The sequence below is a fragment of the Suncus etruscus genome, chromosome 15, assembly GCF_024139225.1.
Source record: "Suncus etruscus isolate mSunEtr1 chromosome 15, mSunEtr1.pri.cur, whole genome shotgun sequence".
Lineage (NCBI taxonomy): Eukaryota > Metazoa > Chordata > Mammalia > Eulipotyphla > Soricidae > Suncus > Suncus etruscus.
In genome coordinates this window covers 50,599,079-50,603,860 of record NC_064862.1, presented here as the reverse complement: position 1 = coordinate 50,603,860, position 4,782 = coordinate 50,599,079, and the positions used below count along the sequence as shown (strand labels likewise).

Here is a 4,782-nt window from a genome sequence, read left to right as displayed (position 1 = left end):
ATCCTTTTCCGGTTCATAAGCATGATGATTGGGTTTTCACACGTCTGTGTGATATGTGCCTCCCTTCCAACCTTGTTACGACGTGGGCACATCACCCTTCTGACGTGAAAAGAAAAAAAAGAAAAAAAAATTATCTGGGCTAGGGGCCGGAGAGATAGCATGGAGGTAAGGCGTTTGCCTTCCATGCAGGAGGTCATCGGTTCGAATCCCGGCGCCCCATATGGTCCCCCGTGCCTGCCAGGAGCAATTTCTGAGCCTGGAGCCAGGAATAACCCCTGAGCACTGCCGGGTGTGACCCACAAACCACACACACAAAAAAAAAATTATCTGGGCCAGAGAAATAGCATGAAGGTAGGGTATTTGTCTTGCATGCAGAAGGACAGTGGTTCAAATCCCAGCATCCATATGGTCCACTGAGACGAGCCTGCCAGGAGCGATTTCTGAGTGTAGAACCAGGAGTAACCCCTGAGCGCAGCCGGGGTGACCCAAAAACAAACAAACAAAAAAAATTACCATATAGGGGCCAGAGCTATAACACAGCCATAGGGCATTTGCCTTGCACACAGTTACCCAAGATGGACCTGGGTTCAATCCCAGCATCCTACATGATCCCCCTAGCCAGGAGCAATTTCTGTTTTTTCCTATTTGTTTTATTTTTGTTTTTTTTTGTTTTGTTTTGTTTTTTGGGCTACAACCGTTTGATGCTCAGTGGTTACTCCTGGCTAAGCGCTCAGAAATTGCCCCTGACTTGGGGGGACCATCTGGGACAGGGGATCTAACTGCTGTTTTTCCTTGGCTAGCACTTGCAAGGCAGACACCTCTAGCGCCACCTCACCGGCCCCTGGGAGCAATTTCTGAGCACATAGCCAGGAGTCACTGGGTGTGGCCCAAAAAACAAACAAAAATTACCATATAATCCAGAATTCTACTTCTAAGTATCTGTCCAATTAAATTTTAACTCAAGTAGATGTGAACCCCTAAAAAGTTGTCCCCTGGTGCCAGTTGCAATGACCGGGTTATAGGAACAACCCAGATCTCTACTGAGAGGTGAATTAAAGATGTAGAATATACACAACAGAGGAACAACTCAACCCTCTTCAAAAAAGCTGAATGGGATGTGTGTGTATATGTGTGAGAAGCAAGATAGTTATTAAAATTTAGTAAGGGTTTTGAAAGTAGTTAAAGTGATATTCATGATACCTTTTCAGTAATACTATTGCAAACTCATATTGTCCAAAAGAGAAGAAAAATGTCTGCTGGAGGGCAGAAGGGAAACTGGGGCCACTGGTGAAGGGTGTTGGACATTGGATGACTGGAATCAGTCATCAGCAATCTTGTAACTATCTCACTACGATTCAATTTATTTTTTAAAAAATGTAAGACTGGGAAGAGAAAGAGTGCTTAAGGGAGAACACAGGCCAGTCTTGAGTAGAAATAAGTAAAGGGACAAGCAAAGGAGATAAGTGTTTAAGGGAGAACACGGACTTGGAGAGTAAGACAAAGCTCAATGCTAGTAATACTATTTAATTTCGTTCAAAAAGCTGAAATTGATGCTGGAGTGATAGCACAGGGTGTAGGGTTCTTTCCTTGCACATGGCCCACCCGGGTTTGATCCCTGGCATCCCATATGATCCCCTGAGCATAGAGACAGAATTAACCCCTGAGTATCTCCAGGTGTGGCCCAAAAGAAAAAGAAAATAGTATAATTGAATAAAGCAAAGTAATAATAAAGTAGTGGACGTTGGCAAGAAACAGATTGACAGAAGAAAAGAATTTGAGCAAGAAGCTAGAGCTGGGGAGAGGGGTGTCTAATGGATGTTGGCAGATGAATTTAAAAAATTTTTTTTTTTTTTGGTTTTTGGGCCACATCCAGCGGTGCTCAGGGGTTACTCCTGGCTGTCTGCTCAGAAATAGCTCCTGGCAGACACGGGGGACCATATGGGACCCCAGGATTCGAACCAACCACCTTTGGTCCTGGATCGGCTGATTGCAAGGCAAATGCCGCTGTGCTACTCTCCGAGCCCTAAAATGTTTTTAATTGGGGCCGAAGATAGCATGGAGGTAGGGCGTTTGTTTTGCATGCAGAAGGACAGTGGTTCAAATCCCGGCATCCCATATGGTCCCCCAAGCCTGCCAGGAGCGATTTCTGAGCGTAGAGCCAGGAGTAACCCCTGAGTGCTGCCGGGTGTGACCCAAAAACCAAAAAAATAAATGAAATAAAATATCCTTAATTTTTGTTAATTGCCTTGGGGTCAAGGAGATAGTTCAGCAGGCTGGAGAGCATATCTGGCACTCATGGGGGCCTGGAGTTCCACCCCTGCCATTTCATGCCTTCCCTCCTGCCTCCTTCTAGGTATAACCTAACATCATCCCAACACCTGGGGTTTGGGTTTTAGGAGTTTGGGGACCCCTAGGCCTCTCCCCCCAAAAAAGAAAAACAATAAGTAGGCTAGAAAAATGACCGGCTAGTACTCATTCCCTTAATAGCCTAAATTTTCTCATCTGGGATTGAGGAGTCATCTAGGATTTTTGGGGAGTGGTGTTTTTTTGTTTTGTTTTGTTTTGGGGCCACACTCAGTGACGCTCAGGGGTTACTCCTGGCTATGTGCTCAGAAATTGCTCCTGGCAGGCTTGGGGGACCATATCGGATGCCAGGGATAGAACCCCAGGTCCGTCTTGGGTCAGCCACGTGTGAGGCAGACACCCTACCACTGTGCTATCGCCCCGGCCCGAAGTTACCCCACTTTTAAAGTTCGAGAGAAGATAGGGAATGGAGGAAGAAAAATAAAGTTGTTAACGGGGACTCTGGCCTCAGAGTGGCTTCAAGTTACTCCATTCTGTTGATGTATGTCAGTTGGACTTGGATACCCCCCACTGTAATGACAGTTGAATCTGGACACGCTCCTTGGACACAGCCCCTGTCATGCCGGGTATAAAAAAGAAACTTGGGTCTTTGGGAGGGCCCAAGGGTAGTGACCAGAGCAGCACCTGCCAGTCCATGGAGGGAGGGGGCATCGGCAAGATGCTGCCTGCTTTATATCTATTTCTTTTTCTTTCTGGAACCTGGCCTCCCTTGCCACCTCTGGTGGTGGTATCTCTCTCTCTCTCTCTCTCCCTCTCTCTCTCTCTCTCTCTCTCTCTCTCTCTCTCTCTCTCTCTCTCTCTCTCTCTCTCCCTCCCTCCCTCCCTCCCCATTCCTTCTCTCCTCTCCTCTTCTCTCTCTCTCTCCCTTCCTCCCTATCCCTCTCCCTCCTAGGCATCCTGCTGCTACAAATTGACTGGAGTTCCTGGGTGAGCATGAGGCCCCACCTAACAGCTAGGTTCTACTGGCCCCCGTGGGCCTTGCAGCACCAGACCCTCTGCAGCCTTGCAGATGGACTTGCAGTTTACTGCAGTAACCCACCTATGGAAAACTGCAGCAAGGGAGTCTACAAAATTCTGCACACCATAGCTTATTTTCTGTGATGCACAAGGCGTTGAAATGTTAGGTGTGACGTCTATGAACTTTAGTCACGGCCCAGTGGGTGGAACAGGCCTGCAGTTCTGAAGGGGGTAAAGCAATTCCTCTGTGAAGAGGTAGCTGGAAAGACCGGGCCACTTGTGAGTGTGTCAGCGTGGGACAAATGAGGAGGATGAAGGAAAGGTGACAGGAAAGGTAAACCCAGGTGATGGTGAGAATTAGAACATTCAAGCCATCAGCCTGGTTTCAGCCAGTGAGTCAGGGCAGCCATCAAAAATGGCTTCTATGAGTTGAAAAAGAATGTACCCTTCCCCTTTTTGCAGGCTGGCTTGGGGCCAGGATGCAAAACAGGAGAAAAAACTGCCAGAGCAAAGGGGCTATTGCTTGTGTTTTCTGCTAGTTATTTATGTATTTTACCTTCTGGAAATGTCCTTTTTCTAGAACTTTTTTTTTCTATTTCTCTTCTTTCTCTTTCTTCTTCTTTTTTTTTTTTTTTTTATGTTTCTGGTTTACACCTGGCAGTGCTCAGGGGGTTACTTCTGGCTCTGCACTCAGAAGTTTCTCCTGGCAGGCTCAAGGACCATATAGGATGTCAGGATTCAAACCACCATCCATCCTGACCTGTTGCATGCAAGCCAAACACCCTACCACTGGCTGTGCTATCTCTCCAGCCCTGAGAACTTTCTTTTGTTTTGTTTTGTTTTTGGGTCACACCTGGCAGCACTCAGGAGTTACTCCTGACTCTGCACTTAGAAGTCGCTCCCTGGGGGGCCGGAGAGATAGCATGGAGGTAAGGCGCTTGCCTTTCATGCAGGAGGTCATTGGTTCGAATCCCGGCGTTCCTTGTGGTCCCCCGTGCCTGCCAGGAGCAATTTCTGAGCCTGGAGCCAGAAATAAACCCTGAGCACTGCCGGGTGTGACCCAAAAACCACACACACATACACACAAAAAGAAGTCGCTCCTTGGGGCTGGAGAGAGCACAGCAGTGGGGCATTTGCCTTTCATGCGGCCAACCCTGGAGGGACCTCGTTCGATTTCTGGCATCCCATATGGTCCCCCAGCCTGCCAGGAGCGATTTCTGAGTGCAGAGCCAAGAGTAACCCCTGAGTGCAGCTGTGTGTGGCCCAACAACCAACCAACCAACCAATCAACCAATAAAGTAAAAAAAAAAAAAAAAAAAAAAAAAGCTCCTAGCAGGCTGTGCTATCACTCCGGCCCCCCTTTTATTTTTTTTACTTTTTTTTTGTTTTGTTTTGGGGCCACACATGGCAGTGCTAGGTGTTATTCATGGTTCTACACTCAGGAATCACTCCTGGCAGACC

The 4,782-nt window shown here is 47.5% G+C and overlaps 1 non-coding gene across 1 annotated transcript; it reads left to right on the top strand.

Annotated features, from left to right (window-relative positions):
• Positions 1–105, top strand: LOC126031441 (small nucleolar RNA U13). The gene has a single exon (XR_007503315.1). It is a non-coding gene; the product is annotated as a small nucleolar RNA U13 (small nucleolar RNA).
• The last annotated feature ends 4,677 nt before the right edge of the window (positions 106–4,782 follow it).